A 23,023-nucleotide genomic window follows, 5' to 3' on the forward strand; every position below is an offset into this window, starting at 1 on the left:
AAATATACAAGATGAACCAGGAACATCTTACAGTGCTGGAAAGTAAAGAAATGCTCCAAATCCCCACAGTGATGGAGGTGTATCAAATTGGCCAATACCAGAACACCTTGCACAACAAAATAAACTTACAAATAAGTCAAGTTATTTTTTAAAATTCATAGTAATACATGTTTGTAGTACATAGTAATGTGTCACAGGGAGTTAGTATCTGTGTGTAATGCATCTTAATCCTTTTCCTACAGTGAGTCAGATTTATCCTTCTTTATGTCAGAGCAGTTCTCTATTGTGTATAAATACTACATTTTCTTTTTCCATTCATCTGTTGATGGAGATATAGGATAAATATATAGGATATTTCCAAGACTTTAGTTATTATGAACTATGCTGCTATAAACATGAGCATGCATGTATCATTAACTCTTTGGGGAAGACATCTAGAAGGGAAATATCAGGTCAATTGGAATTCCTAGTTTTAGTTTTTTGAGGAATCTCCATACTGATTTCCGTAAAAGTTGTACCATGGAAATGACTGTGTTTATATTTTTACCAACAGCGTGGGAGGATTCCTTTTTTCCCACAGCCTTACGAGCATTCAGTATTCTTTGATTTCCTGATGATAGCCATTCCTTCTCTTGTAAGACTGAATCTCAGTGTTGTTTTAATTTGCATTTCTCTGTTGGCCAGAGATATTAAGCATTTTTTCATGTATTTATTGGCCATTTGTATTACTCCTGAGAAGTGTCTGTTCATTTAGGTTGCCCATTTTTTGATTTGATCTTTTATATGAGGAGGCCTAATTGTTTTTAGTTCTTACATATTTTCTGGATATTGTAGTAGTACCCTGACCAAGAAATAGTTAGCAAAATTTTTTCCTGTTCTGTAGGTTACATTATCACTGTGTTGGTTCTTTCTTTTCCTTTCCTGTACAGAAGCTTTTTTTTTGTTGTTGTTGTTGTTGTTGTTGTTGTTGTTGTTACTGTTTTTTGAGACAGGGTCTTGCTATATTGTTCAGGCTGGCCTTGAACTTGCTTATGTAGCTGAGGCTGGCCTTGAACTCATGGCAGTCCTCCAGCGTTGGCCTCCTGAGTGTGCAGTGGTTTTTCCAGTTAATATCCCTTTTGTTGATTCTTGATGTTATTTCTTGTACAATTGAAATTCTGTTCAAAAACTTCTAGCCTATGCCTGTATCTTTTAGAGCTTTACTTATTTTATCTTCTATTGAATTAAATGCTTCTGTGTTAATATTTAAATCTTTTATGCATTTTGATTTGTTTAGAACAGGTGGGCGATATGGGCTTAGATTCAGCCTTCTGCATGTAGACAGGCAGTTTGTCCAACACAATTTGTTAAAGAGGCTATTTTCCTGCAAGTATATATTTTTGGCTCTTTGTCAATCCGAGGCTGAATGTGCGTGGAGTTTTATCTGTATCCTCTATTCAGCTCTATTGATCCACATGTCCATTTTGGGGCCAGTACCATGCTGGGGTGTTTTGTTTGGTTTTGTTGCCCTGTAGCTTTGTAACATAATTTAAAGTCCAGGATTGTAATGCCTCCCACTTTGTTCTTGTTACCCAGGATTGCTTTTGCTATTTGAGTCTCTTCTGGTTTGTTCCATACGAATTCTAGGATTGTTTTCTCTAGTTCTGTGAGGAGTGCTGTTTGGGATTAAATGTCATTTGGAAGCATGGCCATTTTGAAAATACTGGTTCTGCTTATTCAGGAACAGGATATGTCTTTGTTCTTTGACATACTCTTAGATCCTCTTTTTTAGGTACTGAGTAGAAGTCTCTCACTTCCTTAGTTCAACTAATGCCTAAGTATTTAATTTTTCTTGGTGCTATTGTGAATGATCCTTTTTTAAAGTTTTTGTTATCATTAGTACATGTATGCAATGTCAATGCTTAATTTCAACTTGGAAAGCTAGTAATGTACAGAACACACCTTAATTCTCTTTACATTCTCTTTCCACCCCGTCTTCCCACCTCTTGGTTTTAACACAAATTGTGAAATAAATCCTCATTAATTCCAAACTAATTATGAGCCGAACGTGAGGCAAATCCCAACTGAGGTTCTTCCTTCAAAATGCCTGATCAGTACACCTCAAAACTGTCAAGGTTGTCAAAAAATAGACAAGTCTAAGGAACTGCCAGAACCAAGAGAAGCCCGAAGAGACACGAGTAGTGAGTGTTCTGTGGCATCTAGGATGGGATCCTGGGGTTAGGGAATGTGTAAGAAGCATGAGTATCAGTGAATCGTACTATATTTACATTGGCTCATATTAAACAACAGTGTGGCAAATGTACCATGCTATTGTGTGATATAAATAATTGGGGAAACCGGGTATGGGATAAATTTTAATTCCTGGCAATAGCCTTATAAATTTTCTGTAAATCTAAAACTATATTTTTAAGTGCTAAAATTCAAATTTTATTTGAATATGGAGGGAGTGGCAGGACTTGAATAAAGCATGGAGGGAGAAGGCTGTGCACTGTACCCTAGAGCCCAGGCCACACATTACAAACGGTGGGTTGATTGTGCAATCTTGACACTGAAACAGAGTCAGCAAGAACCGTTGCAGCTGTACCCTGAGAACAGTAACAATTCACTTCAACTCAGAGAGCAGTTTTCACATATTTTTCTGGTTAGAGCCATGTTCCTGGTTTTCAGTCTGGAGTCTGTACACAATCAGTGTGCCTCCTGACATAGTTTGGCCTGAGAACCCTGGTGACCACAGTTGATGCCTGAATCAGCCTCCCCTCATGCCCTTTATCTCCTGTTAGAATCTCTGGCTCTTTTTCTTTCTTTCTTTGGTACTCGAGATTGAACTCAAGACTTCATGCTTGCCAGGCAGGCACTTTTGCCCCTGAGCTATCTCCTCAGCTCCTAGAATCTCTGACTCTTGACTCAGGACACTGCTTAAATGCTTTATTTTGAAATATTTTTAGATTTAGGGAACAAAATTTAACAGTTCTCATATCTTACACTTAGGGTCAATATCAGACATACCATAAGTTTAATGTCAGGCATACCATAGAACGATGATAAAACCCAGGCAATTAACAGAAGATTTTGCCAGCTTTTCTACAAATGTCCTTCTTTAATTAATTTACTTATTTTTAAAAATATTTTATTTGTCTGTTGCAGGATCCCATTTAGGTCCTCACTCAGCACTAAGTCTCTTCCATTCTATAATTCTTCTCTGACTTTGACACTTTGGAGATCTACTGGCCAGATGTTTTGCACACTGTCCCTCAGTTAGGGTTTTCTGGACTTTTCTCATGATTAGATTGGGACTGTGTATTTTTGGCGCATTTCCACAAAAATGACATGCTCTTTCCAGTTCATCATACAGAGACGTACGTGATGTTGCTCCCGTATCACTGGCAGTAGTGCTAAGATCACTGGTGGTTCATTTCTTGGTCAGAGTACAGGGTCAGCCAGTCCTCAAAAACATGACTATTTTCCTTTTGCGGTGAGCATCTCAGGCAGAGAAGTTTTGAGACTGCACATATCTTATTTCTCATCATCTTTTGCCCACTAATGTTACCATCCATGGATGAATCTTATTTGTAACAGTTATCATGATAATCTGTCGGTGAGTTCTGTGTGTCCATCATTCCCCCCACATGTAAATAATTGGAATTCTACTCTAAGGAAGAGCTGGCAAGAATTCAGTCTTATTAGTAACCATAACAACAATGATATTGCGTATAATGGTAGTTTTACCCAACATTATTTCTTTGATTTGCTGTGTTCCTGGTGCTGTGCCAAGCTTTTGATGTCATTCTCTTTTAACCATATCCTCAGACTCAGATCATCTATCTTCAGGCATCTTCTTTTCTGGAGAACTATTCCCAGCCTTTCTCTGTGAAATCAATACCTCTAAACTTGTAACTTGGTTTGCCCCTCTGCCATCCTCCTCCGTGTCCACTGTGTTAATTTCACAATTCCCATGCTGGACCCCTGGTCTCCTATGCCTGTATGTAATACCCATCATATCACAGAAGAATCAAAACCTGCTGCCAGATGCTTTGTTTTTCAGGACTTTGCAATCCTAGTTTATCCTCCCTGAGCCTGTTTTCACATTCTCATAAAGCTTTGGTAGCCAGGCCAGGTTTTTGGCCCCTAGAAAGCTCACAGGGATAAAAATGCTGGACTGCTTTTTACAGCCTCTGTTATGCCAAGTGTCTTGAACTCCCTCTTGCTACACTCGAGGCTTTAAATTAACTTACAAGGCTCAAGGGTGATCTCTGTTAAATATCCTTATTTGTTTGAGCCTGCCTTTCAACCTGTGGAGATCCTTTTGATACCTGATTCTATCATCCAGCCTATGTGCGGTCCTCACTTTGTGCAGTTTTTCAATCACTTCCAAGTGTTTGAAAGCCACGTAAGATAAGTCAGGACCCGAGTACGTGCAGAGACAACCCCTCCACCATTGTTTAGCACTCTGTTAGTACAAGACTTCTGACCTGTAAGCAATCTGGAGAACTGTCACAAGATTGCCATTTCTATCAAATTTATAAAGTTGTTATTTTTGGCTTTGTCAAATACTTTCCTGACATTAGGGTAATCTGTCTCTGATGTTCAATAAGGTAAACAAAGTTGATTTGACTTCTGGTTAATTGGTTTGTTTGTTCATTCACTAAACATAGTCACTGAATATCTATATTACTAATTTTGATTTTGTTTGGTTTTGGTTTTTGAGTCAGAATCTCACCATGTAGTTCTTTGAACTCACTACGTAGCCCAGGATGGCCTCAAATTGGGCAGTCCTCCTGCCTCGGCCTCCTAAATACTAGGATTACAGGTCTGCATTACTGCACTTGGCTCTGAACATCTATATTATAGGCACTGTTTGTAAGTACTATAAATGTAATATACACAAAATAGGTAGGGCCTTGGTTTATGAATATACAAATAAATCATAAGATTAATTTCAAATACTTACAAGTGCTGTGGAAATGGAATGGATTGAATGGAATGAAATGCGATGAATACTAGTCAAGAAAGCCCTCAGTAAAGAGGTGACAGTTGAGTGATGGCGTGAATGGTAGGAAGGAAGGAGCAGTGAGAAGGTTGCAGGAGGAAAAGTCTTACAGAGGGACTAGTGAGTGTAAAGCCCCAAAGCATACCCGTGAGCTGAGCACATCCAAATGACAAGGCTACTTGTTTGTGGCTATAACTTTCAGGTACCTGACTACCACCTTTAATGCCTTTTTTTCTAGGAAACTTCTGGTTTTATAAGCTTACATTTTTATCCTATTTGCTCAGGTAACTAGTGGAGAGAAAAAAAAGTGGCCCAGAATTGCAAGAGAATTAGTACATTTCCCTAGAAACAAAGTGTCATCTGGAACAAAGCAAAACATTAGAAATCAGAGGACCCCAAGGATTTGTCACGAATGATCTTGTCTTCAGGACTGTGCATTTCTTCTCCCAGATTCAGTGAAACCCCATAGTAGAAAACCCATGTTAAACGGGACATATGTTATCATTTTTGAATACTTCCAACAGTGTAAACTACTGCCTTGATACATGCCCTTGGCTTTCAATCTGAGATCTCTTGATGACTGCAGACAATGTATTTTCAATAGTGCATAATGGGTAAATGAGAGTTTTGTTATATTTATATCTGGATTAATTTAATTATTAGTTTGAGTCGTTCTGCTTTGATATTAGCAAATAATTGTTTTCAATTTTTGCATGTAAAAACCCTTAACTTACACCTCTCTCACAGTGATACATGAAGGGACCTCTCTTGTTATGTTCTAAATGTTTGTATCTCCCACAAGATGCTTATGTAAAAATCCTAATCCCTGTTGTGATGGTATTAGGAGGTAGAGCCATTGACACATAATCAGGTCCTGAGGGATCTGTTCTTGTGAATGGGATTACTGCCCTTACAAAAGAGACTGTGTACCTTTGCCCCTTTCCTCTATGTGTAGATACAGAAGTAAAGCATCTAGGTATCTGCAGCCCAGAAGAGAGCACTCCTCAAAACCTAAGTGGGCTCACATAGAATCTCACATTCTGCCCTCCAGAACTGTAAGAAAGAAAGATTTTCTTACATCACCTGAGCTGTGTAATTTGCTACTGCAACTTGTAAGCCCATTTAACTCCCTTTTCTATTGTTTCAGAGTAGGCCTAGTACACATAACATTCTTGGTATTATTGCACAAACATATTATTGTGGCTTGTGGTTAGATGTCTTCTCAGAGCTTCACACAGTTACAGGTGGGCTTTTCGGAGATGGCTGAATCTAGGGTATGTGATGCTGGAATCAGGATGTGGTGCTGGAGTTGATCCCTGGTACTGTGCTAGGATTAAGGCTGCCCCACCCTGGGTGTGAGTGCTGCCCTCCCTAAGGGTGGGTAACCTGGATAAGATATAAGGGACAGAAAGAAAGTCCCTCATTTTTGCTTGTTACTTGCTGCTGCTGGTGCTTGCATTCTGCTCCCTCCTGCCTGCTCTGCGATGCCCCTCTGCCACGTCACCTGCCTTGGAGCCAGTCAACTAGGGACTGAAACTTCTGCAAAGTGTAAGCCAAAATAAACTTTCTTCCTTTAACTTTGAGTGTTGGGTTTTTTGTCTCAGCGTTGAGAAAAGTACTAAGACAGATACAAAGAAGACAATTCATGGAAGATGACTGGAACATACACTAGAAGTGATTCTTGTTCAACACGCGGTGTTAACTTTCAGGTGGTCTCTTCTTTTAAACATTACTTTAGACAGAGAATTTAAGGAGAATTTAAATCCTACAGTAAATCAGACAAACATTCTTTGTGTTTATATGTGGTTAACATAATTAGTGCTGTGATGTGAACTAGCTAAAAGTGAATTGAGAACAGAGTGAAACCAAGAAGATTAAAAAAAAAAAAAACGAAGTCACTGAGCACAATATTAAGTTGAATTATGGAAAATAATGTGTACTTACACTATTCAGATGTGAGTGGCATAAGTATATTTGCAGAGGCAAATATAAGTAATCACTCAAATAGTTGTCTTTTTCCTCAGGAAACAAGTGTTCCGTATCTTATCGTTGAGCAGAGATATTGGTTTACACAGCGCAGGACATAGTGTTCAGTATAGAAACAGCCATATTATTAAAGGAACAAATTGTGTTCCCTGTAGCAGATGCATTTCTTTCATTGTTAGCCACAGGATCCAAATCTTGTGTACAGCTATTTTACTGTACCCACCCATCACCAGTGAGCACACAGTGTCAGGGCTCTCGTACCCAGTGTTAATTGACTATAAAATTCCAGCTATATGTGCTGGATAAATAGTAATACTAAGTATGATACTCCACTGACCACATTTGAAAAACAAAATTATTATTCTTGTAACAGTGTACTATGAATGCATGCAAGATTTTTATATTACTATCAAAGGAGATGTAAGCCTACTATATTCATAGACTGCATTATGAAGTTGGTAAAATGGAATTTAAAGGTTTTTTTTATTTGACCTGAATGTTAAGACCCTGTGTATCTTAATTAATTTTCTCTTATTGCTGAGACAAAATACCTGACACCAAAGATAAAGGGGAGAAAAGTTTATTTAGTTTACAATTTGTGGAGGTTTCAGTCTGTAATCAACTGGCTCCAAGACAGGATGGCACATAGTAGAGGGACAACAGCTCATGGCTGTGAAAGCCAGCAAGAGCAACAAAGGACCTTATCAGCATCTTTCTGCCCCTTTTATGTTGTATCTAGACTACTAAGATTAGAGCAGTGCCAAACCAATCAGTAGACTGATTTAGCAATCACACTCCCTTGACTCTAGCATTACACGCCAGATTCAGCCACTTCTGAAAAAGCCTAAGATTGCATGAGACTTTGCGGGGACATCTTGACACAAACCATAACACTGTGTTTACAAACCTGACAGACATGGTATATTTCATTCAACCCATTGTTGTAAACAAATAAGTGGTCTAGAAAAATTCCTGGCTAGGTAATTTTATCCCAAACATTTTATGCTTCGTTTCAAAGGCCACTTATGCTGGCTCTTATTAAGCTCTGAAAACTGTATAATATGTGCATAATAAAATTTTTTCTATATATTACAGATATCTTCTAAATAGCATAATGTGAATCCTCTCCCCCATGTTAGGGGTCAAACCCAGTGGTTTGAGCTAAGTTACATCTGCTAGCTTCCAGCCCCTTTTACGTTTATTTTGAGATGGAGTGTCACTATATTGACCAGGGGGACTTGAACTTGCAGTCCTCCTGCCTCAGTCTCCCTCAGTACTGGTGTAGGCATGTGCCACTGTACCAAATTGATTTGAAAATTTTATATAAAGATGTGTATATTCATTCTTCTTTTTGTTTGTCTATGTGAACAGATTTGACTTATGTAATTTTTTAAATTGCTAAAATACCTTCATATCTACAAGTTTCAGTTCACATGTGACCTTTTTTATGTAGGAGTTGAGTCTCTGAAAAGTTGAGAGACCTTGAACTTTTGTAAGCTAAATTATTTTTAGATGTCTTGAAAGAGCTCTAAGAAAATGAATAATTATACTTAATTATTTTGTGATTATAGTGATCTCTTTTTCTTATTTTCTTAAAGCAGCAAACATCTGTATATAATTTGTAAGGCTTAATACAAAATGTCTCCGAGTCTGAAACTCCACAGCCTGTTCTATTAGGGTAACTTTTCGGTGGGAAATACCAAGAAAAGCAAATATATGTTAAACATTTTAGGTAGTATAGATTTTATATCTCCTAACAGTCACCATTATTAGACACTGTAGTCTTAATATAATGTAATCCCACTGTTGTTTAAAAAACACATAAGATGTCCATGAGTACATGGGCTTTCTGTCTCTGTGACAAAATTTCTGAGATAATTTACATAAATAAGGAAAGGTTTATTTTGGCTCCCAATTTCAGAGATTTCAGTTCATGGTCCCTTAGCCCTATTGCTTTGGGCTACAGTGGCACATATCCTATGAATCCTATGAAATACATAAAGAAGAAGTGCTCATGGTGGCTAGAAAGCAAGAAAGGAAACGGAAGGCCTTGGATCCTAGTATCTCTTTCAAGGGCATTCTCCAATGACTTGATTCTTCCAGAGGGCTTATCTCTTAAAGGTTCCGCCACCTCCAGTAGGACCATGTCTGGGGATAAGTTTTTGACACATGGACCTTTGGGAGGGACATTTTAAATCCAAGCTGTAGCAGTAAGCCTTATGTTTCCAGATTAATACCCGAAAATCAGTGTCTCTGGGGGCCTCTTACCAATATATGGCCATTGATGGTATATTTCCAGGGTGTGGGCTAGAGATCAATATAGGCAAAGGAATCAGTACAGGAGGAGCAGGAAGGCAGGGGTAGGATTAGGAAGATGGCAGAGGTGGGAAAGAGAAGAATTATAAAACTTTGGATCAAAAGACCTTAGAAATCATATTATGTGACAGAGGAAACAGAAATGCAAAATAAATAGCATGTGGCTGGCCCAGCATTACATAGCTAGTAGCCAAGCAGGACTTAGGATGTAGATATGTAACTCCCAGTACAGCTTATATACTGGTAGGTGCTAATAGGACCTGGGAAATATACCTTCTAGTGCTTGAGGACATAGGCCGAGAAAACCGATGAGGGGATCCCAAGTGCTCCCCTGGAAGTTTCTGTGTAAGAATCAGATGTCACCATCCCTGGAGGGCAGAGATGGTTAAGAACTAATCAAGGAGGTCAGGACTCTATTCAAAGATATTTTCCATCACAGGCAAAGTCCAGGCTAAGAATGAGAAATTGCCACAACATGCTAATCATGGTAATTACTATTATTGGTTATTGAAGATACCTTTGTGTACAAGAAGTTGAACTAAGGGGCTGGGGATTTAGCTCAGAGGCATAAGCGCCTGCCTTGCAAGCAGGTAGTTCGATCCCCGGTACCGATAAAAAGGAAAAAGAAAAAAAAAAAAAAAAAGAAGAAGTTGAACTAGTTACTTAATTTCAACATACCATGTAAGTTTCATAGTACTTTAGAAAGATGTGGTACTTTGCAGAGGAGAGTGCTGACTGATCTTCACAGTTAAATTGTTTAGAGTCACACAGTCTGCTCTGAGAGTGTGTGCCGTGATTTGTACTTGTCTACCTTAGCCAAGCCTCATCAGGTTTCTGCACTGTTATGTTGCCAACTCAGTATCACAAGTAAAAGGGCTATGCAAATACAGCAGAGGTCAGGACAGGATGAGGTGTAATCCTAGGGTAATGATTGGAGGCCATCTCTCCTGGCCCAGCAGATAGCACAGGTCATTCCTAACCTGTCCCCATTGTCTCTGAAATACAGCTGAGCTTCTGAAATGGATAGGGCCCATAGACATCTAACACTGGAAAGGAAAATCTTGGGCTCCTAAAACTTTGAAATGTTTAATAGAAGCCAGTAAGTGGTCACTGACGTACTGCAATCATTAGAGTTCAGTGATGGTGTGAAAGCAAAGCCACTGCAAACGTTTGTCAAGTTTAAAAACAATTCATAAGAACAGAACTAGAATGGTGAAAAATGATAAATCACAACTTGATGAGGAATCAAAAAAAAGTCTAGATTGTTAAGCATCATGGTGGTTAACCTTAACAACAGGGGAACTTTGGGAGAAGACCTGTGACTCCCCATCATTTTGGAGAAGGGCAGAGAAAGAAATCCTTACCCATAGACCATCATACATTGTTTCAGATACAAACTGCTTCCTAGTCCTCACAAAAGACTCTTCCACACCATTATGAAGACAGGGAAGGAAGGAAAACATTATTCATTGGACATCATACAGTGTTTCAGATAAAAGGTGCTTCCCAATCCTCATAAATCCCACAAAAGAAATATGCTGACTTCCTTGGATCAGGAGATTGAAGCTGAGTGAGAATTCATTTGCTGTGGGTCACACAGATCAGACAGTAAACGGATTCATGCCCAGTGTGCTTGAATCCAGAGTCAATTGGAAGAGTTAGACATACCTAAGTAGCTCCTGCAGCAAAGGTAGGGCTAAGCAACTTCTTGTAAAATGTAAGGAACTTAATTTTTCAAAATGATCTCCAAGTACTTTCTTGTAACTGTTCCTAAAATGGGGGGGGGGGACTATTTATTTACTGAAATTTAGTACACATGCCATTACAGTCACTTGCAAAGTGGCTTTTAGGGTAGCAAATTCTCTGATACTGGAAATGTTTACATAGAAAAGCCTGGAAAATCTCCCAGATATAATGAAGTGACATTCTGCTCCTGTCTCTGAAAGTTGTGCTAAGTGACCATTTACTTAAGTATTTTCAATTTTGATCGACATAAAAGTTTCAAAAGATGTTCTGTTTGTGCTTGCCACCTTAATTTTGTATCAAACAAAAATACTACTTTGAAAATACCCTGGCCCTCTGCATAGGAGACTTGTAGAGAAGGTTTTAAAAAGCTCAGACGCCTATGTAAGAGCTATACATAGAGCCAATTAAGGTAGCACCGCAGAGGGTAAAGCGTACTATTGAGTACTTTTCCCGGGTACAGCTGCTATTATTCTGAGGTACAGCAGCACTGGAAATCATTTTCCTAGGCCTAGGGGGAACTCAAGTCCTCTGGGGGTTATGGAGGGTCAAAGACCTAAGCTTGCCGGGTCTCATCAGCTGCCCCAGTTTCTGTCTGTTGCTGCCTCTCTGACCTCTAATGGATAATCAACCACATCCTAGTAACTTCTGGTTTGGCACTCACTACAGCTGTCCCAGACATCTGAGGCAGGGTTGGCAGTTAACCAGAGACAGTTTGTTTTATGACCTTATAACCAGATACTTTGTTTGTATCTAATCCGTGGCTACCAGATATTTGTGCAGAGCTTTAGGACTGAAAGTTCCTTGAGAAAAGAACTAATGTAAACTCAGTCACCATATCTGATCAGCATTCCTGCTTTCAGAGTAATTATTCTACCATGTCAAAGAGTTGTGTGGATTTGTTCTTCATATGGGCAGGTGACTCATATATATGCCTACATCAGAGGACCAGTTACTTACTTGTACAGTTAACTGATTAGAGGGATGTCCAATAAAAGTCTAGCTGAGTAGCCTAAGATGTCAGAACTGATACCTACTCCTCTGTGAGCCTGAGTTTGTCTATAAAATGTGGTCAAAATTTTTTTTGCCTTACAGTGTTACCCTGAGAATCCAGCTAAACAGTGTGTGGTAATGACTAACAGCTATTGCACTGCTTCTGTGTGCTAAGCACTGTACTAGTCCCTGGAAGAGCAAGCATGACTAAGTTATCTCCTGCTGCTCTGCAAAAGCTTACACCTTAGTGAAAGAGAGATAAAACCAGGTAATTGTGGCAGATTCCCTTTCAAAGGATCTCTGAGCCTGTGAACTAAAGCAAAGCTCACTCTCCTGAGCTGAAAAAATGTATGGACAAGAAGTTATCCTTGAAATTAAATGATGGTAGACATGTCCAAGGAATATTGCAAGGATCTGATGCCTTTATCAATCTGTGTCAGATGGATGTGTGGAAACGGTAACTAATGGGCAACTAAAAACTATTGAAATGGCAGTAATGGCAATACAAGGAAACAGTATCATCATGTTGGAAGCCTTGGAAGGAACTTAAGGACTGACTGTTCAGCTGAGAAATCCATGCTCCTCTTCAAAGAGCTAGTTGCACTGACTGGAAGTTGGGTCTTACACATTTTCATATTAAATTCTTTGCTTTAAAAAAGCAGGTAATTGTAAAAGACTTCGGAAGAACAGAAGTGCACAGGATTCTCTGGGAACATCAAGGAAGGATCAGAAGGACAAGATTACTGGCATAGGGGTTTGGAGAATGCTTATATACACACTGATGGCAAAGAAAGATAGAAAAGGAACACGGGGAATCTGAGAAAGCTGGCAGAGGAAACCTAGTGAACAAAGATTTGTAGATGAGAACCTAAAAGAGAGATGTTTTCTTTTGTTAGTTTTGTGCAAATATTTAAGATATGGAGAGAAACGAGCCTAAATCATGCACATCATCAAAACCCATGGGTAAAAATAACCTCTGTCCAGGACAGGAAAATGTCCATGTGTTTAACATTTGGATGGACACTGAAGCAAAGTGTTACTCGTAGGAAGTATGCTGGTTTTGTCAAGGAAGCCTTCACAGTTCCAGGGGGTCTGTGAAGGGATCTACAGATCATGCAGTGCATGGAACCAGAGCTTCTATTTTCTGTGTTGGTCTCATTTTTCCAAACCAGAAAAACTACAGCAGCAGCCTCCCTTCAATAGTATCCTTAACCTTAGCAGCTGCCCCGGGGAGGATAAGTCTCATTCTCAGCCTGTTTCCTTCACAATTGCACCGTTTTGGGTATTGGGAATCAGGTGTCCCCTAGTGACATCAGTTCCTCTGCTGCTAGTAAGTGAGGCAAGAAATGGGTAGTGTGGGAAAGAGGTGCATAGTTCTTGCTATGGGCTTTTCTACTGTAGGTTGTGAGTGTCTGATAACAACCTGACTTCTCTGAGCTGTGAACCAGACTGTGCTCATCCATTTCTAACCCAGCAAATCCTGTTGAAAGAGAACCACATGGCTTCATCAAAAGCTGTGAAAACCAGGTCTGCTGTTTGCTTTGTCAGCATATAGCCCTGGGCTCACAGGGCTTTTCTGAGGAAGCTTCGGTTCCCTGTCTGAGTGCTGATGGCCTGCGCCCTGTAAGGGAGAGGAGGAGGAGTGCTGAGTGGAAAGAGCTCGGAAGCGGCAACCAGGGAGCCCAGTTTCAATTCCTGCTCTGCCTCTAACCCACAGCCCAGTCACCGTCCCTGGGGTGTAGTTCCTATCCTGTAAAAGAAGAAGACTGGGCAGACATCATTTCTCAAGTTCTATCTAGATTTAAACTGGCACGAATCCTACTTGGTAACATTACTATAACTGCGTCATTGCTTATCCCCAGCTGTCCTCATCACTGCCCTACCCTGTCACTCCCACTGTCCCCTTCCTACTTCCCTTTGCAATTTCCCAGCCCCTGCCAGACTCCACTCTTTCATGTGTGCCTCTGTGAATCTGGAGAGAATCCTTTTTGGTGCCAGATAGAGCTCAGTTTACCAGATAGACTGACTAAACGTGTGTTTAGGGCACCTGCAAAGAGCTACCACTAGAATGTGCTTTTAAAAGAATTTGATATTCATTGTAAACAAAGAATTTGACACTCATTCCCTAGGCAAAGCAGTTGTCATGGAGGGGGAGCAGACCTTTTGCTAGATTTCCTTTACTTCTTACATGGTTTATCATTTTCATTTACTTTTAGTTTGTAATCTTTTGAGTACTTGAGACCTTCACTGACCACATTTCTTCCTCTTTCTTTACTTCTCTGACTCAGTCCTTTCACCAAAGCCCCGCAGAAACAGGGATAAGCCAGCACAGTCACATACATCTATATTGCGTGGCTCGCTTTAGACGTTATGGTCACATGGCTCTTTACTTCATTTTGCACTTTCTGTGAGCACTTCTGTAATGGGTGACGAGGTCCTGGGGCAGAGGCAGTCGAGAGAAGTGACCAGGTGTGTGGGGGGCACATTTGACCTCTCCCAGGGTTTGTAATTGACTTGAGATCTGAGTTTTCTCCACATCAGTTAAATGCCAGAAATGGCCCTAAACGTTTGAAAGCATGATGGAAATTCAGAAGTAGAGGAATTTCTGAAAAATGCTTCTGCAGAAGAGACCATAAAAAGAAGGTGCTGGAAAGTTTGGCCATATTAATAAAATGTGAATATCTGAATGACCTGTTACTTTATTTCCAAGCTCAGGATCCCACAATTGTAAACGGTTTGCAAGAACCACCCCAAACCAGTTTTTGCCAGACTCAGGCATTCTATCTCTCCTGGCCTGGCATTGGTCCTTAGAGCCTCATCCTTTTGATAAACTGCTATAGCCACTGGGAGGAAAAATGAGTTGAGTCTCTTGTGCCCACAGAATAAGAGGACCTTTTTCTAATGGACTCTGGGGGTATAGTTGCCACGCAGGAATATCTGGCTTTTTCATAGGCCTGGTAACTACCAGTTGCTTGTTTTTATAGTCTAGATAATCTGTGTAATTACCGTCAAAGTTAAACATATTAAATGCCAAGCGCTGATATACATATGTAGATGTATGGAGTCACCACAGCCACTCGGGAATGCTGCTGTCCCACCTTAAGGTAACAGAAATGTTAACCCCCACCTGATGTCATGTAACTAATAAATGGCAAGGATTCTTGACACCAGATAATATGATTCTAAGCCCCTTTTTTTAAACATTCTGCTATAAGATTAAAGAAGAGGAGCTAAGTTGCATGAAGAAATTAGTAGCATTCTTTGGACAAAAAATTGATTTTGAATTTTCCCATTGTAATGAAAATTATTTAAATGATTAGCATGAAGAAATTTCAGAAAAAGCTTTCCCTCAAAAATATTGCCATGTTTTTCCTGTAATGTTATCTTCTTAATTCTTTGCATCTTTTCTCCCCCAGTAGTTCACCAAAATAAAAGTTGTCTGTTGTGAATACCTTTGCAGCGAGGTTTGTAGTGTCACATTGCCACATGTAACTTCTAGTCAGGTGACACTATTCTCACTGATGAAAGAGTTGACAGGAGTAGCAGAAAGGAGGGCCTTAGGTATTTTATCTGCACACTCTGCAAGCCTGTACAGTTTTGCATTTCAGGATTCCAGTGCAGTGGGTTGACTTAAACTGGAGGATTTCCTTCAGGAAGTTAAACATTATTTCTGCTGCTGCTTTTACCACACTTACTTTCTGAGGTGTCTGCTGATGTTTTTAACTGTAGTAGTAACTATATAGCTATGATTTGTAAGAAGAAATCACTTACGAGTATTTCAGTTGATTTCCCTTACATAGAGTTCTCAAGACTAACTGAATGTCTTGAGTTAAGCCCAGGGATTAGACAGTTATTTCTGACTGAATTGATTTCTTCCAAATCTTGAGTATACTTTTAAGATTTTTCTTAATAACTAAGGTATATAATGTCCACATGTCATTTTATTTTCTCATCCTAGTAGCTTGGAAGGTTCTTTTATTCACTGTTTTTTGCTCTGATTTAATAATTATTGATATCACTGAATTCCTTGTTCGGCCCCAAATCACCCAACCTCTGCTAACTCAGGATGTGAACCTGTTGCTGTGACTCCAAAAACAGACCAGGAAAGCTGGGGCCTAAAGAACTGAAGTGGGTGGAGCAGGATCCTGGCTAATCAGCTAATTGTAGAGACCTTTTTTGAGCCTCCTGAAAGACTCTGCCACCCTGTCTTCCTGCAAAGCCACAAGCGTTTCTCCCTTATTCCTGCTCCTTCCAGAATCCCAGGTTAGGAGCTGGGTGGGTAGGAGCTGTAAGTAACCATCTGACCACTGATGAATTCAAGAAAGTTGGACCTTCCGGTTCTTTGGGGAGTCAATGGGGCATCTTGTAGTTTAACAGATGGCAAACCATTTTAGAAATATCAGCTCCCCACTGATCAGGTCCTGGCTGTGCCTTTTCCGGGTCAAACCAAGGGAAAGAAAGGAAGGGAGGAATGAACCCACTCACTTTTCTTCCTTAAAATGACTGCAGAAATACAAAATAAGGGTAGAAGAATCTGAACTCAGGAATTAACCAGTTTTTCTGCTCAGACTGTTTCATTTCCTTCTTGCTGGTGTGCTTTACTTCGGGCTCTACCTGGGGCTCTGTTTTCCACTCAGCAATGTACAGGGCTCAGGAACAGGCTGTAAAGCTGCAGGGAAAAATGTGAACAGTTGAGCATCCTCATTCCAGAGTCATGATTTAATGAGTAATATGTAAGTGTAGTTTTAGAAGATCTGAGTTTGGGTCTTGGTGTCAGTTTGATTACCAGCTGTTAATAGCTGTTCGTCTTAGGGTTGGAGTTGAATGTCTTGGACACAGTTTCTTTCCCAAACTAGGTATAGACCATAGCACCAGTTTCACAGTATTGTTCTGCAATTGTGGGATGAATTAAGATGACGACTCATGTTAAATCACTATATAAGTTCTCAGGTAGATTTGCTGTGGTAATTCTACCCACAAGTGCCTTATTCAATTACAGGCAAATTTTTACATGAAATACTTCATTAAAAGGTTTTTAGTGACTCATCATAAGGGAATGATAGTTTGACATATTTGGTTGTAACTTGTGAAGAAGTGTCATGGTTCCCCTTCAAGTTACAGTATTTCAGCACATATAAAGAAACCATGTCATGCTGTTTTCACATGTCATTTGGCATATAAGATACTGGGGAGAAACTATACAAAGTCATTGCATGGGTCAAAAACCTATTTTTGTGTGAAAAGTCATCAGTAATATTTTTAATAGAACTGTTTGTCTTTTAAATATATTTTAGATTGTTTCCCTCTAAGAATTCATACAGAAATTTCAGGATACCATGTTTTAGACTTTGTCCCAAGAATTTGTAGATATAATGTAATATTCATTCACCACAAGACCAAATGGATTTTTAGTTTGTTTCCTTCTTACCAGATTGTTGCTTACATATCTTTAAGCTGGTAGATAGCAAAATGCTATTGTTAGTATTGATAATGCCTTTTGGAAAATGTGGCTTTGGGTGTGCAGCACATGGGCCTCCTGAAATTTTATCCATGTTGTGTTAGATATATTAACTCACCTTTGCCCTGGTATAGCAGGACAACAGAAGCTGGCAACCTTTGGGGAAAAACTATCTACTACGCATAGGAGAGTCCAGAGTTCCTCACTTCTGCAGACCGTCTGATCCCAAAGAGAAAAATAGTAAGGGGGAAGGCTTAGGACTAGAGAGCCAGGACAAGGGGACTCCTTCCAGATGGTGTAGCAGGAGGGGAGCAATTATGCTCTGACCTCACCTGCCACAGTAGAGGAAACCTGGGCCCCAGTCACCTTCAGCAGGGAGGGCAAACATGCATTGGGACGCCACAATCGAACCTCGATTTGCCTTTCTTCACAGTCTTAGCCAGGGCTGCGCCTGTGCAGTGGGCACACTTTACGCAGCAGCCACAGTGTTCTCTGGTGTTTAAATGGTTACCCATCTCTTCTCACTTCTGGCCCCTCTTGAACACCCAAAGCACCCTAAAAAGACAAAAGAACAAAATTAGTCCTTATTCTATTCAAACAGGACTTGAACAATTATTCTTCATAAAATGCCCAACAGCATTGCCTGCCAAACAGGTGGTAGTGACATAGAGGTGAATCAGACCCTAAATCCAAGCAGAATACATTGTGTGGCAACAGTCAGCTGGAGCAGAGGCAAGGCCATTGCAGCTGCTAAAGAGGAGCAGGACAAAGCAGAGCACTGGCAGCACTTCGAGAAGCTCAGGATCATTACCTTGCTGGCAGCTTTGCTTTGGAAGATGGTTTGTAGTCCTTTGCCCACAGAACCCACCGTCCCGTCCCGTCCCATCCCACCCTGTCCCACCCTGACTGTGTTTTTTATTTTCCCCAACTTCTGTGTTCTGTCCAAAGAACAGAGTTTTACAGAATTTAAAATAGATCGTAATCGACCAGGTGTGTGCTTGCCCACAGTGCCTGTCCTTTTCCCATTGATGTTCTCAGCCAGACCGTTGGAAGCTCATTGTCACCCAGAAGCTGGGGCTGACCTTCCAAACACCTGCCTGTGTGTGTTGTCAAGCTGTGATAGCCACTCCATGGGGTCCTCTGATCAGCTCTGGGCTGAGAGCAGTCCGTGTGCATGCATTCGTAGTAGGCACTGGGTGAGAACTCGTGGTAAGGGTCATAGCTCTAACCTGCTGAGTCATCTTGGCTTAGCCTCACTGGCAAGGCTTTCCGAGCTGTATTTACTTTGCTTTTCCTGCTCATTGCGTTCCAGCTTGTCAGCAGCTCTTTTTTTACAGTCCGTAGGGTAAAAAGGGAATAGGTGTGGGTGGAGCCCAGGCATCATCTGAATGTGCGTTGGGTACCACAGCTTGTCTTAATTGAAGTGGTACTGTGTAAGAAACCCCAGAGCGGGTAAATCAGGCTCCTCCCCACAAATGTGCTGGCATGTCTTCATACAGGGAGGGTGTTGTGATTTGTCATGTTGAACACAAAGGTTTCCCGGGGCTTCCTGTCCATCTTTCTATCTCTGGGCTTCCTGCCTTCTGCTGCCTTTCTGCCTGAGTGCCAGCAGCCTGCACTCCCTTTTGTTCCTCATCACCAGGAATGTTCATGAACAAAGAAAATAAATACTGAGGAACAGACAAGTATTACGTGAAATTTTGTTTTGGAATTTGAAAACTAAACACTTGCAGGCCAAAAAACATACATCCTTCCTTCTTTTCTCCTCTGGCCTTATCTAACCTCACTCTTACAACACCTAGTTAAAATTTCATTGTTGTTGTTAACCTTCCTTAAACTTTTTTCTTGCCCTCCTTTCAAGCGTCTTATTCTTCTTTAGCTCTGAATCAGTCTCAACCCTTAAGAGATCACTGTTTCTCTTGAACAGTAAAATCCATTAAAAATGAGCACAACACAGTTCATGATCATAATTTATAGGAGGAATGAAGGAGGAAAAGAATACTTCAGCTCTATAAGGTGACAAAGACCTAAAGATCAGTAAGATGGTATCTCCTCAGAAATAACATATATAGTCTGTTTGGGTAAACAATAATTATATCCTAATGATTATTCTAATGAACTGTAAACAAAGAAGTATGGAAACAGCCCTCCCAGAAGAACTGAAAACATCATACCACAGTGATATATATGTGTACCCATGTTTACAGCCACACAGTTTATAATAGTCAGATCTTGGAAACAACCTAAGTGTCCAACAACTGAGGAATGGATAAAAAAGTTGTGGTATTTTTATACAATGGAGTACTACTCAGCTGTAAAGAATGATCACATTGAGATATTTATAAATAAATGGATGCAACTTGAGACCATACTTATAAGTGAAATAAATCAAACTCACATATATAAATACTGTATAGTCTTCCTAGTGTAATAAATGGTAAGAGTACATAAAAGTTTATAGTAATTATGATTCCCCATTACATTGCTTTGAAGTCTTATAATGTTTGCATTCATTAGATGGAGTGGTTGTATCCTGGGTTGTTTGATTTTATTATCTGTGATGGTATTAACAGCTGTTTTGAAGAAAACAAGACATTATAATAGCCAGTGTCTTGTGGTGAAATACTGTGTTGCTTAAATTGTTCTGTTCTGAAAAAAATAAATAAATCTTGGAAGTGACCTAGGGAAAAAAAAAAAAAGTATGGAAACAGCCTACCAAACTTTGCCTTGTAGTGGGATGGAAACCAAAAGGCTAACCTAGAAGGACACATTCAAGCTTGGATTTTAAGTGTAAACTAAATCTTAGAATTTTAGGCTGGGCATAGTGGTGTACACCTGTAATCCCAGCACTCAAGAGGCTGAGGCAGAGGACTGTTGCAAGTTCAAGATCAGCCTGGGATACAAAGTGAGGTCAAGGCCAGTCTAAACTGCATAGTGAGACTCTGTCACAAAAAGACAAAGAAAAAGGGGGGGGGGAGGAGAGAGAGAGAGAGAGAGAGAGAGAGAGAGAGAATATTTTAGATTAAGAAGTGTCCTGAAAGACAACCTAAGAAATAGAGATGTTAATTGTCCTTGCTGGGTTCCAGCAACATGTCAACAATGGAATAAGAATCCTGCTTTCTTGCTCTTATTTCTACTAGAAATAGAATTTGGAGTACCCATGTATTCTTCTGATACAAGTAATGATGTGAGGGAAATGGAATTAGCTTTAGTATAGTTTCTAATGAAGTAGCCTAGTATTTATAGAGTTACTTTTATCATAAACTTTCCTTAGGAGGATGAACTCTGAAATTTTCTTTTGTAGAAGCCTAAAGTAACAATTCTGCTCTGTAGACCACATGTATTATTTTAATACTTCTTTGCAAAGACAACAGAAGGCAAGACAGTCTTTAAAACCTGTCATTAGCATTATTTATGGTCCCCAGCTTATGTAGCAGCTGTAAATATTTGCAGCAAATATACCAGAACATCATGCAACATAATTGGGCAGATAAAAAAATGTTATTCGTGTGTTTTCTGAGCATAGATCTTGGAACCCAAAACATTAAACAGAATTGAATTACTTGAAGGTTGAATTGTATACTAGACAAACTTTTTCTATAAAGTATTAGAGTGTCATTCTGCTTTTTTGTTATAATTAATTTTTAATATAAACATTGGCTAAATGACAGCTTGTGTCGCCTTTGACCTTCTCTCTGTGCTTAAGATGTCTATTTGTGTAAATGTATATCTAAATTCTTGACCACTGTCCACCAATCAATTGATCATATCCTAGCATTTATAATTTCTCATTTGAAGATCTAAGTAAAGGAAACTAGTATCTTCATCAAGAATCACTTGAATATCTTTTCATATATTTCTCTAATAAAATTTTTTTTGTTTTCTTTTTTGATACTGGAAATTGAACTCAGGACCTTGCGCTGCCAGGCAGGGGCTGTGCCACTGAACTACATCCCCAGCTTTAACAATAAATTTTTTTAAAAAAGAAACAAAGAAAAAAAACCAAATACTTGTTTGGAAGAAGAATTTTTTCTTGTTTGCTTGGTTTAGTTTAATAAAATTTGTTCTGGACCAACCTTGCCTTTCTTGGTACCAAAAATTCATTTATTTAAAGTAAGTTATATCTAGTCTGAAGCTAGTTCTTCCGATACCATTCATTTTCGCAGTCTAAAAATAAGCAAATAAACAAAAGCAGAGCTGGGTGTGTGGCTCAGTGGTAGCCGGCTTGCCTAGCATGCACAAGGCGCTGGGTGCATTCCCCAGCGCCACCAGAAAGAAAGGCAAGAACTTTTTCCCCATGCTCCTCCTTTGTCTCCTTGTGTTTATCTGTGCATATCTGTGTGTACAAACATATTTCGTTTAGCTTTGCTTCCTTGACTGTCACATTTTAGCTGTTACTTTATGATGACATTACTTAACATTTCTAAGCTTCATTTCCTTTGGTTATGTTATAAAGTGTTAAGAGTCACAAGGCAAACTTGGTTTTTTTGTTTGTTTGTTTTGTTTTTGTATGAGGAATTGAACTCAGGACCTTGCACTTGGTAAGCAGTGCTATGCCACTGAACATTCTCCCTGGTCCTGGCAAACTTGTTTTGTAGAGAAAAAAATAATCTCTTCCCAGAACATAATAATCATGATATATACCCTTCTTTCCAATGCCACCTGCCATTTTATTGTGTTGGGGTTCTGGGAAGCACTTTCATACCATCAGGGTGTAGTGATTAATTTTGAGGCCAAAACCTAAACATTGTTGACTAAGATAAAAAAAAAAAAACACAGATCTCAAGAGTCAGTAAGTATTAATGTTGGTTTAAAGCAAGTGGATGAATGATGCTTAATATATTAAATGTTAAATGCCGAGAGTTTTTTTTTTTTTGTTTAGTAAGTACTACTAATATTGCCAAGTAAAACATGATTTTACTTTACAAAATTTGATTCACAAAAGTTGAATTTTTATCTGGATATAATCCACTTCATCTGACAGGCAGTATATAATAATAAATCACTATGAGCAGTCCAAATAGTTTTCAAAAATTCTGTGTGAATACAAAAAAAAAAAATAACTTTGTTACTTAAATGCCTAAATTTTTTGCCTAGTGACTGAATTTGCATTGTTAATGCTACATTGAATTTGAGTTTGAAAGGAGTATAAACTGCTTTAAAGATAATATTAAAATAATAGAATAAAAGAAAGTTTGTGGGAATAAAAGCATCCTGCCTCCAATGTTTTGCTTTTGGTAATTTTTGAACTCTTTAGAACCCTGTTGCAGTCACTTTAAAAGTAGTGCATATCACTTTCTAAAGCACAAAGACTTAGCCTGTAACCTTAAGGAATGTACAATTTTCTAACACTTAAAATATTTAAATTATTTTAAGTGATATATTCATGGACTATGAATAAGAGAAATTGTGCTGTTTATTGAAGCTGTTGACAGTCTCTCTAAACCTAGTTTTCTGCTTTAAGCGCCAAAACAAACGCTGACAAATTTGTAGTCTGGTATCCTTCTTTTCCCAGTTTACAACTGAGAGGAATTCTTCCA

General features: G+C 39.3%; 1 protein-coding gene and 1 pseudogene across 2 annotated transcripts in view; both read left to right on the forward strand.

Annotated features, from left to right (window-relative positions):
- The window catches only part of Lrrc8d (leucine rich repeat containing 8 VRAC subunit D), a 114,068-nt gene that overhangs the window by 66,303 nt on the left and 24,742 nt on the right, over positions 1-23,023 (forward strand). The window lies entirely within an intron of this gene.
- The window catches only part of LOC134477062 (small nuclear ribonucleoprotein G-like), an 83,674-nt pseudogene that overhangs the window by 39,573 nt on the left and 21,078 nt on the right, over positions 1-23,023 (forward strand).

This window comes from Cavia porcellus, unplaced genomic scaffold (assembly GCF_034190915.1).
Source record: "Cavia porcellus strain 051 isolate PalLab524CR breed Dunkin Hartley unplaced genomic scaffold, mCavPor4.1 scaffold_1, whole genome shotgun sequence".
Classification (NCBI taxonomy): domain Eukaryota; kingdom Metazoa; phylum Chordata; class Mammalia; order Rodentia; family Caviidae; genus Cavia; species Cavia porcellus.